An 18,088-nucleotide genomic window follows, 5' to 3' on the forward strand; every position below is an offset into this window, starting at 1 on the left:
ACACTGCCCTGACTAGAGTCATACTGCCCATTTGCTAATTGGGCTGTAACAAGAGAAATAGGGGAAATAGCTTCACCATTCAATGCAAATGCAGCTGATCTTTCCCTTCAGGCTTTGCTATCATATCCACTCTTTATCACATATTCAGAGTTTTTAATGGTATAGGAGGCAGTTAATTGGCCCATTATTCCTGCACCAGCTCTTTGAAAGAACATTACCTTGTGCCAATCTCCAGCTCCACCCCCTTTATATCCAAATAATCATCCTTTGCAATCTTGAATGCCTCCACTCCACATTTCCAGGCAGTGCATTCTCACTTAGTGACAAAAGTTTTTTCTTCCCCACCCCTCACATCACTCTTGCTTCCTTTGTACATTACTTTAAAATGTATGCCCCCTTGTCCCTGCTCCTTTCATAAGCTTTTTCTATCCAGCGGTCATTACTTTGGAAACTGCTATCAAATATTCTTATTTCCCTCAGACACGAAGATATGAATATATTTAAGGCTGGGATAGACAGTGAATCATTTGAAACCCTCTGGGTTGAAAATTTGAAAGATTCACAACCCTAGGTGACAATACCCCTTGTCTCAATTCTAAGATTATCGATCCTTTACCTTGCAACTGTAGCCATCTTCTCGATTCCTTAGTCAACAGAACAAATCTCTGTGCGCTGTGTTGAGCGGTTTCAATTAGATCATCTCATTAAATTCTAAAGAATATTTTCCCAATGTACTCAGCCTCTCATCATAAGGTAATCTGCTCATCTGCAGGGACCAATACAGTGAACTTTCTCTAAATTGCACACATCTCCTTACTTAAATATGGAGACTAAAATAAAACAGTTCCACCAAAAGTCCTACAACAATATATGACATTCTGGTCATCTACTTCATTCCTGTTGCAATAAAAGGCTGACAAGCCATTTACTTTCATACTTCTCTGTTGTACCAATTGTAGAATTCATACAATTGCACATGCTTGCACACATTCCTCCAAACTCAAGTTATTTTAGTCACAAGGGTGTCACCCATGTCAATCATTCTCCCTTTCCTCCCGCAACAAAAGAGGAGATTGGAAAAGAATGGAAGACCTTTCCACCATCCCCATTTCCTTTAACAACCCCGATTTAACCATTAGGACCAGGCACCTTATTTAGTCAAACCACAGCGTTTCTGGTACATTCTGCTCATTAACTTTTAGCCCATTACCTTGACCAAAACAAATAATTCGCTGAGGACAAAATCACTCTCTCTTCTGCACAAACAGACTGTGGTATTCTGATTATAATGTTCATAGTTACATCCTCACTTGCAATCTTACAAACAAGAGCAAAAGCATCATGGGTACACCAACACTTTCATGTTCTCCATTAATCCACTCACCATCCTGTCTTGGGAGCAAAATTGTAATTTCACTGGCATCCCTGGGTCAAAATCCAAGAACATTCTCACTAAAAATTGTTATGTCAAATAGATTTCAGCAGGTCAAGAGGCAGCTTACAACCACTTAAGACGACAAAAAAAGGTACGGAAAATAAATGCTGCCCAGTTACGATGATGGCATTACATTAGTGATTAAAGAAAGCAGCTTCTGTCCAAGCTAACAGTATAACTATAATCCATAATTAAATATACTTTTTAATACTTATTCTCAAGTGTTTACCATAAGTTGAACGGATATACAAGTTGTAAAACTTATACAAACGCTCAACAAGCTGACTATTCATCTCGATGTAAAAGACTAATAGAACTAGCCCCACTCCAGAGCTTCTCTCACATCCGGCAATGTTTCATTTTCAATTATTCACTCAATTCTTTTTTGAAAATTATTGAATTACTATACTCTTTCTGGAAGCACATTCGATAAAACAAAAAACCAGGAAAAACTTCAGTTCATCCCTGGCTCTGGCTCTTTTGCTAATTACCTCAACCCTGCAAACGCTGGCTACTGATCTTTCTGCTCGTGGAACTGACAGATTTAGAAAGGCTCACTTCGCCCGAGCAAGAGGCAGTGCACCAAAAGCTTGCGATTTCAAATAAACTTGTTGAACTACAATCTCGTGTCATGTGACTTTTGACCTTGCCCACCCCAGAACAACACCAGCACTTCCACATCATGCCATTGGAAGATATTGACTAAGATGATTTATGACTTGAATTAATCACAGTGTATGTGAATTGGAACAGAAGTAGGCAATTCAGTCTCTCAAGCCTCCTCCACTATGATCATGGCTGCTCTCATCTTGGCCTCAACTCTCCTTGCGTGCTGGTCTCCATAACCCTTTAACACATTGCTAATTAAAAATCTCTCCTCAAATTAAAGACTGTTTCTTTATGCCCCCCAACCTAAACTCCTCAACCAGTGGAATTAGTTCTAGAATCTCTTCAATGATCAAATCATCCCTTAACCTATATTTCAGGATACAGGATTTCAGTTTTCATAGAATCACAAATACTAGCTCTTTCAGCCCATTAAGTCCATAGTGCCAAAATTACTGGTCTCACTTTCCAGCACTAAGCCTCTAACTTTGGTTGCTACGCGCTCATCTAAGTATTGTTCAAGAAAAAAAAATGGAGGTTCCATGTCTCACCTATCACAGATGAATTCCAGAGTCCCACCACACCGGATGAACTTTTTATCCCCCTCAAAGCTGATCTACATCTCCCATCTTTTACCTTAAAACCGCATCCCTTGGACTAAGGGTAAGAGCAGCTTTTATTCATCTTGACTATCAATCAGGTCCCGCCTCAACTTCCTCTGCTCCAAAGAAAGCACCTTATCCTTTCTCATTATAGCTTATGATGTTCCATTCTAGAGAATCTCTTCTTCAGCATCTGAAGAGTAATCACATCTTTCCTATAATGTGTTGACCAGAACCGCACACAAAACTCCAGCTATGGCCGAACCAAAGTCCTATACAGCCCCAACATGGCCTCTTTGCCCTTATAATCTTCAGTCATGGCAAATATAAGTGGCCTACACGCCTTATAACAATCCTCAGGGATTTCTGGACAAGCACCCTAAGATTCCTCTGAGCTTTGCAGTATCCTACCATTCATTGGTACTCCCTTCTCTCGTAACCTCTAAAATGCACCACCTCGCAATTCCATCTGCAGATGTGTGTGTTCTCTCTCCATATTATTCAACCTTTGGAAGTCCAGGTGCGATTCTCAGAAATAGATCCCGCACTCCCAAAATTAATATTTGCTTTTACATTACTCCATGCGATTTGGCTTTGATTGTTGTGTCCGCATTTACTGCCCATTTCTGATTGCTCTAAAAAATGTGATGAGCTGCCTTCTAGAAGTGCTGCTGTTGTTGGACGTAGCAACACCAAGATAGATATTAGGAAGGAAGTTCAGGAATTTTGACCCAGCAACAATGCAAGAACAACAATATAGCTAAGTCAGAAGGATGTGTGGCTTGGAATGAAACTTGTCACATAGTCAAACGTTTCCTGGATGTCAAGGGCAGTCACCTTCACCACAATGCTGGAGTTTTACTCGTTTGCCCACAAATGGACCAAATCTGAAATCTTTTCTTTTTGACTTAACCAGGTTGTGCACAGGTGCAGCATAGTTTTCACAATGCATTCCCCTATCCATATCCCTGGCTCTCTAGATATGACAAGGCTAACGAAATGTTGGCCTATTTTGTACATGTTCACTCTACACTAATAATCCTCGTATTTTTGGACTACATCGCCTCTAGCATTTAGAGTCAGAGATATACAGCATGGAAACAGACTCTTCAGTCCATCTTGTCCACACCGACCAGATATCCCTATCTAGTGCCACCTGCCAGCACCCAGCCCATAACCCTCTAAAACCTTCCTATTCATATACCCATCCAGATGCCTTTTAAACGCTGACAATTCTACCAGTCTCCACCACTTCCTCTGGCAGTTCATTCCATAAATACATCATCTGCATGAAAACATTGCCCCTTCGGTCCCTTTTATATCTTTCCCCTCTCACCATGAGCCTATGTCCTTTAGTTCTAGTCCCCCACTCCAGGGAAAAGACCTTGTCTATTTCTCCTATCCACACCCCCCAGGACCTTACCATTAAGTGTACAAGTCCTGCAAGATCTGGTTCCCAAAATGCAGCATCTCGCATTTATTTAAAATAAGCCACTCCTCAGCCCATTTGCCCATCTGATCAAGATCCTGTTGCAATCGGAGGTAATCTTTTTCACTGTCCACTACACCTCCAATTTTGGTGTCACCTGCAACTATACCTATGTCCACATCCAAGTCATTTATATAAATGGTGAAAAGTAGTGGACCTAGCACTAATCCTTGTGGCACACCATTGGTCACAGACCTCCAGTCTGAAAAGCAACCCTCCACCACGTCTTCTACCTTTGAGCCAGTTCTGCATCCAAATGGCTAGGTTCTTCCTGCATTCCATGTGATCTAACCTTGCTAACCAGTCTCCCAGGGGAAATTTTGTTAGACGCCTTACTGAAGTCCATATAGATCATGTCCACCGCTCTGCCCTCATTAATCCTCTGTTACTTCTTCAAAAAACTCAATCCAGTTCGAGAGACAAAGCCCTGTTGACTATCCCTAATCAGTCCTTACCTTTCCAAATATATGTACACCTTGTCCCTCAAGATTCCCTCCAACAACTTACCCACCTCTGACGTCAGGCTCACCGGTCTATAACTCCCTGGCTTCTCCTTACCATCTTTCTTAAACAGTGGCACCATGTTAGCCAACCTCCAATCTCCCAGCACCTCACCTGCGACCATCAATGATACAAATATCTCAGCAAGGGGTCCAGCAATCACTTCCTTAGCTTCCAGAGTTTAGGGTACACCTGATCACATCCTGGGGTTTTATTCACCCTTATGAATTTCAAGACATCCAGCACTCCCTCCTCTGAAATATGGACATTTTGCAAGATGTCACCATCTATCCCCCCACATTCTACATCTTCCATGTCCTTCTCCACAGTAAACACTAATGCAAAATACTAGTTTAATATCGCCCCCATCTCCACACAAAGGCCACCTCGCTGATCTTTGAGGGACCCTATTTCTCCCTAGTTACCCTTTTGCCCTTGTGTTTGTAAAACTCTTTGGATTCACCTTAACCCTATTTACCAAAGCGCTCTGTCCCCTTTTTGCTCTCCTGATTTCCCTCTTAAGTATACCCCTACAGCTTTTATACTAAGGAATCACTCAATCTATCCTGTTTATACTTGACATATGCTTCCTTCTTTTCCTTAACCAAACTCAATCTCTCTAGTCATCCAGCATTTCCTACACCTACCTGCTTTTCCTTTCACCTTAACAGGAATATACTGACTCTGGACTCTCGTTATCTAATTTTATTTCGGTTCCACCTAAATAACTTCCCTGGATGTATTCCCAGGAGTATCCTCTTCATTACAGCCATAATGCTATTCCTTATCAAAAACACCACTCCTCCCTCCTCTCTTGCCCGTTCTTTCTATCCTTCCTATGGCATTTGTATACCAGAACAATAAGTTGCCAGTCCTGTCCATCCATGAGCCACGTTTCTGTAATTGCTATGGTATCCTAGTCCCACGTTCCTAACCATGCTCAGAGTTCATCGGCCTCCCCTGTTAGGCCTCTTGCATTGAAATAAATGCAGAGCTGAAAAGGTGTTGCTGGAAAAGCACAGCAGGTCAGGCAGCATCCAAGGAGGAGAAATAGACGTTTCGGGCATGAGCCCTTCAATCTCCAGCATCTGCAGTCCTCACTTTCTCCTTGAAATAAATGCAGTTTACGAAGTCAGTCCCACCTTGTTTTCTGCTTTGTTCCTTCCTGACCGGATTGTTTGACTCACTCCTTTTCCCAACTGTACCAGTCCCAGGCAGATTTCTTTCCTCATATTTCCCTGGATCTCACCCCATCCCCCCCCTTACTTGTTTAAATCCTCCCAAGCAGCTTCAGCAAGTCTCCCCACCAGAATATTAGTCCCCTTCCAGTTCAAGTGCAACTCATCCTTCTTGTATAGGTCACCTCTACCCCAGAAGAGATTTCAATTATCCAAAAATGTGAACCCATCTCCCATGCACCAGCTCCTCAGCCATGCATTCATCTGCTCTATCGTCCTATTCCTACTCTCACTAGCTCGTAGCAACGGGAGTAATCCAGATATTACTCCCCTCGAGGACCTCCTTTTTAAAGTCTTGCCTAACTTTCTACATTCTTCGTTCAGAATCCCGTCCTTTTCCCTTATGTCATTGGGTCCAATGGTACAATGATCTCCTGCTGGTCCCTCTCCCCTTTGAGAGCATTCTGCACTCTCTGAGACATCCTTGACCCTGGCATCAAGGACGCAACACACCATTCTGGTTTTTCACCGCTGGCTGCAGAAATATCTGTCTGTGCCTCTGACTAGAGAGAGTCCCCTATCACAGTCGATTGCTTGAAACCAACCCAAACCTCAGTGCATTAGAGCCCATCTCAATACCAGAATCTTGGCTGCTCATGCTACAGTCCCCTGAGAGTCCATCACTCCCTACATTTTCCAAAACAGCATACTTGTTTGAAATGGGGTCAGCCACAGAAGACTCCTGCACTACCTGTTTGCCCCTCCTACCTTTCCTGGAGTTAACCCATCAACCTGATGGTATTTGCAGCTTTTCTCCCTTCCTATAACTGCCACCTACCATACCCCCTATCTCTTGTAAACTCCTCATTGCATCTGTCACTCCAACTGATCCACACAATCTGACAGGATTTGCAACGAAACATATTTACTGCAGACAATCATGGAAACGATCCCTAAACTCCCACATCCAACAGGAAGGGCGTATCACTCTATTAAAGGCCAATCTTTGTTCCTTCGCAATCTACAGACCAAAAAAAAGCACCATCCTTTTTGTCCTAAAAAAGAAGTGCACCAGGCTAATAATGGTGCATGGGAGATGGGTTCACATTTTTGGATCATTGAAATCTCTTCTGGGGTAGAGATGACCTGTACTTATGATTTATATTTTTCAAAATTTAAATCAAGAGACAGATAATAAAACATATAATCATGAAAGAACCCACTCTATTCAGTACTGCAGACTTTCAGCTGTTTACTAAGTACTTCATTTCACCTTTTAAACTCAAACACTTCACACTTAGAGATTGAAATCCATGTGGTCACTGTTCATCCACTTTAATATCTATTATTATTCACCTCACTGATTCAAACTAATATTAATGTAAATATCCAATTTCACCTAAAATTAAACAAAAAGATGGCATTTCCTACTTCACATTTTCAAACATTAAAATTCACAATGACTAGGTGGTGAGTAATTTCACCATTTAAAAAAAATTTATTCATGGGATGAGGGTGTTGTCAATTGGGCCAGCATTTATTGCCCAGAGATCAGTTATGGGTCAACCATATTGTTTTGGATCTGAAGTCACAGGTAAGGATGGCAGTTTCCTTCCATAAAAAGGGCATTAGTGACTCAAGTGGGTTTTTTTCTGACAATCAAAAATGGCTTTGTGGTCATTACTCGACTTTTAAGTGACTTTTTATTGAATTCAAATTCCATCTACCATGGTGTGAGATGAACCTGGGTCTCTGGATTAACAATCCAGTGATAGTACCACTAGGCCATTCAGGTGCAATCCATCCTTCTTGTACAGGTCACCTCTATCCAAGAAGAGGTTCCAATGATCCAAAAATGTGATCCAGTATCCCATGCACCAGCTCCTCAGCCATGCATTCATCTGCTCTATCCTCCTATTCCTACCCTAGCTCGTAGCAACAGGAGTAATCCAGATAGTACTACCCTCGAGGACCTCCTTTTTAAATTTTTGCCTAACTTTCTACATTCTTCCTTCAGAATCTCATTCTTTTCCCTTCCTATTGCTACAGACTTAATTAGGTTTATTCAGAACAGAGGAGACAATATGTTAAAATATAGGTTAAAGACAGGTAGATGTATTTCAGTGCAAGAAAGTATGGAAGGACATATTTAAGACGAAATATGTGTAGTTGCTGTAATTGGCAGAATTCATAAAAGTGGAGAAACTGATCTACAGTGCAGCTGCACACATTGCAATGGCTAAAGTAAAAGTAGCAAAGGTTATGAGGCAGTAGTAGTTAAACCATATTTGGAATACTGCATGCAGTTTCAAACACACATTAAAGGAATACTAGAGCCATGCACTGAAAATCTTCGAATTAGAGAGCATCATTTTAAACAGATGTTCATGACGATCAAGTAGAATTTTTCAACAGAACTAAAATTTGGCATGGCAGGTTTTATTGCTGGCTGCTGAATCTAAGTAGCAAAGACCACAGAAGAAACAGGCAAGCTTGAAAAATTCTCACAAATGTTTTACCAAAACAATCCTGAAAAACCGCATAATTTAATGGAAATTGAATGATTAATCTATATATCTTACGTTCTTTTAATAATGTATGGCTGTCCCAGATAGCAAAAGCAAGCATTCAACAGAAACTGGTCAATTTAGGCCAACACACACCAGTTTAGGGTGTTGTAGTATAGTGGTAGAGGCCAGAGGACCCAAATTTAAGTTCCTTTCTTTTACAAACTTCATTTGTGGGACACGAGTCTCCCAGGTTGTCCATCATTTATTGCTGATCCCCAGTTGCCTTTTAAAAGGTGGCCTGCACTCTTGAACCACTGCAATCCACATGCCATAGGTAAACCCACATGGCCTTCAGGAGGGTATTTCACTACTTCCACTCAGTGACAGTGAAAGAATGGCAATATCTCCAAATCAGAATTGAGAGAAGCTTGGAACTCCCAAGAGGTAGTGCTTCCCAAGTATTATTGTCTTCATCCTTCTAGATGGAGGTAATTGTGGGGTTACCCCTGTGTGCTGTCAAATGATCTTTGGTAAATTTCTGTACCACATCTTATAGATAGCACATAACGCTGCTACTGAGTACTAGTGATGGAGAAAGTGGACACAGTACCAATCAAGCAAATTGCATTGCCCCGGATAACGTCAAGCTTTGAGTGTTGTTAGAGCTGCACCCAATCGTGCCGGGAGGGGGTTACTCCAACACAAATATGACCTGTGCCTTGTAGATGGACAGGTTTGAGTGTCAGCCTGGTAAAATATTCACCAGGTCATTCCTAGCCTCTGACCTGCTATTAGAACATAAAACAGCACAACACAGGAACAGGCGTTTTGGCCCACCATGACGCCATTCCAAACTAAATCTTATTTGCCTGAAGGTGATCCATACACCTGTTCATGTGTCTGTCTATATGCCTCTTAGAGGCAGATGCCATAGCACCATCTATCTCTTTCATTGTCAGCACGTTCCAGGCATCAAATCATAAAAAAAAAACTTGCCTCACAGCTACTTTGGACTTCATCTCAGCTTAACCAATGACCCTTGTATTTGACATTTACACAAGATAGATTATTCCAACTATCCACACCTCTCAATTTTATATACTTCTATTGGGTCACCTCTTCAGCCTTGCAGAAACAATCCAAGTTTGCCCAACCTCTCCTTACAGTTAATAAAATCCAAACCAGGCAATATCCTGTCAAATCTCTTTTGAATAGCCTCCACGTCCTTTCTCTAGCACAATGACCAGAACAGCATACAGTATAGTTAGTTCATCTATATTGCAATGGTTACGTTCTTGTGCAACCCATTATAGAAAAATTGCACTTTAAAAACAGTGTTTAAAGTGTTGGTCATATAATCACATTACAACTAACACATTTTAAAAGTTCACACTTTAGAAACAGCACCCCAATTGATCAATTGTGTTACAGTAAATTTGCATTAACAAAACACATACTATAGCAGAACAACCTGCGTTCCAAATATGGCCTAAAAGTTTTACACAGTTGCAATACTACTTGCCAACTTTTATACTCAACGCGCTGACGGATAAATGCAAGTATGTCGTGCACTTTCTTTACCATCTTTTCCACTTGTGTTACCAAAAGTAGTTAAGAAATTTGAACATAATTACGTTAATCAGCCCATTGACCAAATGGTGGAGCAAACCCAAAAGATGATGATATGTTTGTCAACCCCATTCTCCTTTACTCCATACTAATCAAGAATCTGTCTTAAATACACACAACTCAATCCCATTCTCCCTTAGGTGAAAGTGCTGACTGCAGATGCTAGAGATTAGAGTCAAGATTAGAGCACAGCTAGAAAAGCACAGCAGAAGGCCCTGATGAAAGGATCCTACCCAAAACTTAGATTTTCCTGCTCCTTGGATTCTGCCTGACCTGCTGTGCTTTTCCAGCACCACTCTAATCTTGACCCCATTCCCCTTTACTCCATACTAATCAAGAATCTCTGTCTTAAATACACACAACCACTTAGCTTCCATGGCGTTCTGCAGCAAGGAGTTCCATAGATTCCCTATTCCTCTGGCCTTTTGTCATCTCAGTTGTAAAAGGGTCTTCTCCTCGGGTCCTAGTATCTCCTACCAGAAGAAACATCTCCACCTCCACTCTATCCAGGCCTCAGTTTTTTTATGTAAGTTTCAGTGACATTATCCTCATCCTTCTAAACTCCACTGGAATACAGACAGGGTTCTCATCACTCCAACAGTGATCCATGTTTAGTCTTCAAACCTCCTCTGGACACCCTCCAATGCCAGCGCATCCTTCCTTAAATATGGGGCCCAAAATAGCTTACAATATGCCTGACCAGTACATCCAGACTCCTGAAATAAATGCTAACACTATATTTGCCTTCTCAACTTCAACTGAAGCTGCATGGTTACCTTAAGAAAATCCTGACCAACGACAAGTCCCTTTCTGCTTCACATTTCTAAAACCTTTCCAATTTAGAAAATAGTCTACACCTCCGTTTTTCCTAGTAAAGTGCATAACCTCACTTTCCCACATTGACAGACTGGGCAAAAAAGTAGCAAATGCAAAGTGCTTCCACAATCTCCCCATTTCCTCAGAAGTACTTTTCCCTCTACCTATCCCGCCACTTTCAGGGAGCAAATGGATTTGCACCCCAAGGTACATCTATTTATCATTGCTGCCAGGGCTCCTGCCATTACAGTATCCTTTCCTCATCCATTTGGTATCACCTCACTTTCTGGATTCAACCCCATCTGCCATTTCTCGATCTAACTTTCCAACTATAACCTTTGACAACCTTCCTCAATATCCACAACTCCAATTTTCTATATTAGAAACAAGAGATCCCAGCACTCAGACCTCCAGTCAGGAAACACCCTTTCACAACTACCCTCCATCTTCTATGACCAAGCCAATTTGACAATCTTTTGGACCAACTTACAAGGAAACCAACAGTGGCCACTATTTATATGGACAGCCCAGTTGGGTTTCTGTCCTGTAAAACATTCCCCTTTACTTGATTTGCACACAGTCTCCTCTTTGAAGACATCCATATTACACAATCCTCCCACAATGTAGTCCAATTGATTAATGAACAAGACCTGCTGTTCATAGTTCCTGCTTAAAATGACACTAGCTACATCAAATGACCGTGCCTTGAATTTTATTGCAAGACATGAAAAAAGTAACAGCAGGTTCATCAACTGTAGCATATAATTCATACCCTCATCTATTAAGTTATAAGATTCAATGGAGGATGATCAAAAACAGAAACCTGCTAATTTCTGTTAGCCTGTAAGCATTAAGAAACACTTACTCAGCACCTGTAAGTGGGACAGAATTTAAGATATAAATGAATTTCTTCCCTCTTCACATTTCAAGCACCTCAAAGCATCTAGTAACCAAACACTTGAAGTGTGGTCACTATTGTAATGCAGAGAAACAGTAAACCTATACTCAGCAATCCGGCGAATAGCACTGCAGGACTAGATTATGCCATCCGAAAGAATGGTAACCTTGACAATGCAACTTGCCCTGGTGCTTCACTCTAAATACCAGTTTAGACACAATCTGAAGTATCTCGTACAAGGTTTCCACACAACTGATGAAAGCAAAGCTGACAGTGTGAATCTGCTCTTTCATATTCGGGACTATACTTGGCAAACTTATCAGTACAGCCTTTTGTGTTGCTTCATGAATTAATAACTCTTGAAATTATAATAGATCAGTTAACGAAAACCATCACTGGATTCTTAAAAATTAAGATGAATCAACATTCAATTCACTACTGGTGATACAAATTAGGTTACCAAAATGCAATGTCAAGACTCCCTCAACTCTTAAGATTCAGTTTAGATCAGAGTGGTGCTTGAAAAGCACAGCAGGTCAGGCAGCATCAGAGGAGCAGGAAAAAAATCGATGTTTCAGGCAAAAGCTCTTCATTAGGAAGATTTTGTATTTGTTCCTTCTCTACATACAATTACACACCATTCACTGTTTCCTACAGTTAATCAGTTTGAAATAAATAATTAATAAGTTAACAAATACATGACAGCCAATTTAAAACTTGAGTTCCACAGACACTCATGACCATTTGATCTGGTATCATTTTTCAAACAAATTCATTCATGGAGTGTGGGCGTCACTGCATTAATTACCCACTCTAAATTGCCCAGAGGGACTTAAAAGTCAGCCACATTGCTGTGGGTCTGGAATCACACACTGGCCAGACCAGGTAAAGATAGCAGATTTCTTTCCCTAAAGGACATTAATGAATCAGACGCTGCTTTTTCCCTGCCAAAAGACAACAGTTTCACAGTCATCAGTAGACAACTTTGTATTCAGTGTTAAAATCTGGAACTAAGTCCATTTGCCATGGCAAGGTTTCAAACCCAGGACCCAAGAACATTACCTGGGTCTCTGGATTAATCTTCTAACAATACTACCACTATGCTGCTGCCTCCCTCTGACATAATTAGTATTACTGTATACTATTGTATTACTGCCTTGTAACACTGCTAAAATCCTCACGGGAAAACAATGGCATAGTGATATTATTGCTGCTTGATTAATCCAGAGACCCAGGTAACGTTCTAGGCACTCAGCTTTGATTCCCACCATAGTAGATGGTGGAATTTAATCCAACACAAAAATAGTTGTCAACTGCTGGAATAGCCTATTTGATTGCAGTGCAGTGGTTCAATAATTAGCACTCGTACCTCACAGCACCAGGGATCCAGGTTTGATTCAAGCCTTAGTTGACTGTGTAGAGTTTGCACATTTTCCCGGTCTCTGTATGGGTTTCTTCCAGGTGCTCCAGTTTCAACCAGTCCAAAGATGTGCAGGTCAGGTGGAATGACCACAGTAAATGCAGGGTTACAGGGACAGAGTAGGGGGGTAGGATGCACCTCAAGAGTTTGGTGTGGACTCGATGGACCAATGGCCTGTTTCCATACTATACGGGTTCTACATTTCACTAACACCCTTTTGGGAAGTAAACTATCATCCTTAACTGGTCTGGTCTGCATGTGACTCCAGAGTCAAAGCAACGTAGTGTATCTACTGGGATAGAAAATAAAATACTGGCGCAGCCACCAATACCCACATATCGTGAATGAATTCTTTACAATCTCATATTGAAGCGTTTATTCACACATGCTGCAGCATTAAAACCATTTCCAATAACAGCTACCATTTTAGGGATACTATTGACTTATCTCAATATAAAAAAAATCTACAGAAAAACAGCAAAGCAAATTGTGATACTTTTAATTTCAGCCCTGTTGGCTGAATGTTACATGTTTTGTTTACAAACTGAATCACAAGTACATATATGCCTTAAGCATTTCCTCCAAATTCACAAGCTTCATTTTAATGTTAAATAGAAAATAAAACAATAACTAGTTCGTAAGTTACATAAAATGTGTCAAATGTAACAACTGTTCACTCTTTCCAAACATAGTTTAATCCCAGGACGTGGGGTCATACCAGCGTCAGAGAAAGATCCAACATAGGATTCTGATAAAACCTATTGACCGTCCTACACATTTGAAGTTACCATTACCATCCTGAACAGATACAACACAAATTAAAGCTTCAGTGTTTGCAAACAGAGACTCGGCATATACATACATTGAAGGATACTGTCTGTCAAGTGTCGATACAATAGTTTCGCCCACACAAGTAAAGCAATGACGCACCAGCGCCCGGCCACTGAACACGAACTCCACACCCATCAACAGATGTGACTACTTGCAACAATAAAATCTCAAGACAGTACATTTATGCAAACATTTTTAGGAAACATCGTAACTGATTTCATGAAGTTATTTAGATCCATTACATCAACCACCACGATTCTGAGGATCGAATGGGAGACACACCGGTAACAAAATTGCAAGATAATGAAACACACGCGATTTTTACTTCAATTAATCAACCAAGTTAACAGCTGCAAGGTGAACAGTATGTATCACAAAGTTCATAACAAAATAAACAATATCTTTCTTCCCACGGTTGGCAGAAAGAACCATGTCCGATCTTCACGAGAAAGTTACATTGAGGATCTGATTAACAGATATCTCCAGCAGGTAGTTCATGTTGACAACTGATTATAAACAGCTCATGCTTACCAGCATTAAAACGTCGGCTGTTATGTTTCTACCTCTAAACTAATAAAACAGTTTTTGGTGCCGAAATCTACCATAACTTCAGTTTGTAACCCGGACACTCGATACATCGGCATTCAGGTGATGTTCTGCGAGGCTTCACAATCAGGCCTCAGTAAATCACACTCCCCAAGCAGCCTCTCTTCTCAAAAACACGGAGAGCCGCTGTCGTTTGGAACTAGCCCCACGTACCGGGCTAGGCCTCAAGCGCAAGAGGAAGGAAAGGAGACTGAATCAGGCTCCAACAGCTTCCCGTAACGCCTCTCCGGGCCACTGGCAAGACCTACCGCACCCACACCCCCCCCCCCCAACCCCCCGCCTTTGTTAACTCAGGCGAGTGCCCCGGCTTCACTCGATCACCGCCAGTCGAGGCGGCCTCCAAGCCGGCTCAGATCATCTCTCATCAGACCCACCCCTCACCCTCTCACAGCTACTCTCCGATGGCCAAAAGCGCCCGCAGCCCGCGCATAGATCCGCAGCTCTTCCTTAGGCCTGAGGCAGGGCCCGACAAAACCCCATCTCCTCCCCCCACCCCCCCTCCCCTCCACCAAGGCCGGGCCTCATTCGGCCTGGAGCGGCAAGACACACAGTAACATTCCACAGAGTCAACCTCGCCAACGGGAAAGCCGAGAAGGCCCAAGAGCTGCTAAAATGCCCGAGAAGGCCCCAATCCGCGGCCTCGTCTGCTCGCCCTGCCCGCTACTTGGAGCTCACAAGATAGATCTCGAATTTTAATAATGTTGTCCTTGGATTTTACCTCAGCGAAGAAGCCGTTGTCGATACTGATGTCGATGCGAGTCGCTGGCTCCGGGAATGTGAAGAGGGTGGCGGGCAGAACAACAAACACCGAGCGGACATGAAGGGACGTGAAGTGGCGGCGCGCTCCCTCCCCCGCCCGCCCGTCCGTCCGTCCCCCGCCTCAGCCTGTCGACCGTGCGAGCCGTTGGCCTCCTAGATAGCAGCCTCGGCGAAGCAGCCTGGCTCTGTGAGCCTGGATAAAGGTGGCGAACAGCGGCGGAAACTCCAGTTCAGCCTCGAAGGCGATTCCTCTCTCGCAGACAAAATGCCGACCGGAAGTGAACGAAACCAGCGCGAGCGGAGGGAGGAAGAAGGCGCCAAACGCGATCACTTCCGGCTGCAACGGCTCCGCGCGCTCCCTCAAGCTACGCGTGCACGTCTCCGTGCCGGCTCGCCGCGCAGGCGCAGCTATTTTGTTGCCGGCAGTATGCACGTGCTTTTGGCGCGTTTCCTGGCGGCCGAAAGATAACGTCCTCCGTCTGTCACGGATAATCGGGCTGACCCCAGTGTCCGGCTTCCCCCGGCCTCTCCTGCGTATAATTGAGTGTCAAGGCGATCTTCAACCCGCTGGGTCCCCTCAATAAGCTAGGCACGAGAGTCTGTATCACACCCAGAATTGGAATGTGCTGCTGAGGTTTGAATCAAAAGCCATGGTCAAAGTTGAGGATGACGCAAAACTCTAAAGTATTATGAATAATGCGATATTGGACGAAGTAACAAGCATTGTGATGGGCTTGGATTTACCAAACTATTTGATAAGGTCCCACATCAAAGTTTTATTTAGAACACCGTTGGCAAGAGGAAATAAAAAAATGAACCTAAGAAAGGAATACCAGCGACCTCAAAACCAAGGACCAATTCCAACTGCCAAATGTGTGGTCGGGGATGTGGCTCGAGAATCTGCTTGATCAGCCACACAAGGATCCAGGGCCCACGATCAGCCACACAAGGATCCAGGGCCCATGATCAGCCACACAAGGACCCAGGGCCCACGATCAGCCACACAAGGATCCAGGGCCCATGATCAGCCACACAAGGATCCAGGGCCCACGATCAGCCACACAAGGATCCAGGGCCCATGATCAGCCACACAAGGATCCAGGGCCCACGATCAGCCACACAAGGATCCAGGGCCCATGATCAGCCACACAAGGACCCAGGGCCCATGATCAGCCACACAAGGATCCAGGGCCCATGATCAGCCACACAAGGATCCAGGGCCCATGATCAGCCACACAAGGATCCAGGGCCCATGATCAGCCACACAGGGACCCAGGGCCCATGATCAGCCACACAAGGATCCAGGGCCCATGATCAGCCACACAGGGACCCAGGGCCCATGATCAGCCACACAAGGACCCAGGGCCCATGATCAGCCACACAAGGATCCAGGGCCCATGATCAGCCACACAGGGACCCAGGGCCCATGATCAGCCACACAAGGACCCAGGGCCCATGATCAGCCACACAAGGATCCAGGGCCCATGATCAGCCACACAGGGACCCAGGGCCCATGATCAGCCACACAAGGACCAAGGGCCCATGATCAGCCACACAGGGACCCAGGGCCCATGATCAGCCACACAAGGACCCAGGGCCCATGATCAGCCACACAGGGACCAAGGGCCCATGATCAGCCACACAGGGACCCAGGGCCAATGATCAGCCACACAAGGACCAAGGGCCCATGATCAGCCACACAAGGACCCAGGGCCCTTGATCAGCCACACAGGGACCCAGGGCCCATGATCAGCCACACAGGGACCCAGGGCCCATGATCAGCCACACAAGGACCTAGGGCCCATGATCAGCCGCACAAGACCCAGGGCCCATGATCAGCCGCACAAGGACCCAGGGCCCATGATCAGCCACACGGAGCTTCTTAGTTGGACAATGATAAATGTTCCGAGAGACTGCTGACAACGTTGAATGTTAAAACAGAAAATAAGAGTTTCTGGCGTAATTAACATGGATAGAGGATCTAATATCTAATAGGAAACAGCGGGTAGAATAACTTGAGTTTTTTTCTGGTTGGCAAGACAAAAGGGGAAGAAGCATAGCAGGTCAGGCAGTATCCGAGGAGCAGGTCCCTGATGAAGGGGTTTTGCCCGAAACGTCAACTCTCTCAAGGGAGGCTTTTGGCAGATACCAAGTGCTCATAACAGCCGAGGTTCTAGGGGAATACCGAATGTGCAATGGACAATTTAAAAAGGACAGTAGGAGAACAAAATGAGACCATGAAAAGATTACGGTAGGTAAAATACAAGAAAATCCTAAGTTATTTTACAAGTATATTGAGGGTAAAAGGTAAAGTAAGCAAAGAGTGGGACCCAATAAGGATCATTGTGGTAATTTGGAGATGGGGTTCTAAATGAATACTTTGTGTCAATGTTCAGAAGCGAGAGGGGCAATGTGAGTATAAAAATCAGGGAGAAGGACTGATGTAATTAAAGAAATTTGTATAGACAGAGGAGGTTCTAAATGGTCAGACTGTCTTAAAAGTAAAACAGTCTCCAGGGCCAGATGAAATTTATCCCAGCCGTTGAGTGAGACAAGGGGGAAAATGGCAGGGATTGCTGGCAATAACTTTCAATTCCTCTGTGGCCACAGGAAAGATGCAAACCAACTGGAGGATAAAGTTAAAAATCACACAACATTAGGCTATAGTCCAACAGGTTTAATTGGAAGCACTAGCTTTCGGAGTCCTGATGAAGGGCTTTTGCCTGAAACATCGATTTTCCTGCTTCTCAAATGCTGCCTGACCAGCAGTGCTTTTCCAGCACCACTCTAACATCGACTCTGATTTCC

At 43.5% G+C, this 18,088-nt stretch overlaps 1 protein-coding gene across 5 annotated transcripts in view; it reads right to left on the reverse strand.

Annotated features, from left to right (window-relative positions):
* LOC140493806 (nipped-B-like protein) overlaps window positions 1-15,579 on the reverse strand; it is a 523,989-nt gene extending 508,410 nt beyond the window's left edge. For 4 of the 5 annotated variants that reach the window (XM_072592747.1, XM_072592718.1, XM_072592708.1 and 1 more), the window contains exon 1: window positions 15,240-15,579. The gene's annotated coding sequence lies outside the window, so the exon portion shown is untranslated. The remainder of the gene's footprint in view (window positions 1-15,239) is intronic. The other variant, XM_072592737.1, reaches the window with a different exon arrangement.
* Between the last annotated feature and the right edge of the window lie 2,509 nt (window positions 15,580-18,088).

The sequence above is a fragment of the Chiloscyllium punctatum genome, chromosome 2 (genome assembly GCF_047496795.1).
Source record: "Chiloscyllium punctatum isolate Juve2018m chromosome 2, sChiPun1.3, whole genome shotgun sequence".
NCBI lineage: Eukaryota > Metazoa > Chordata > Chondrichthyes > Orectolobiformes > Hemiscylliidae > Chiloscyllium > Chiloscyllium punctatum.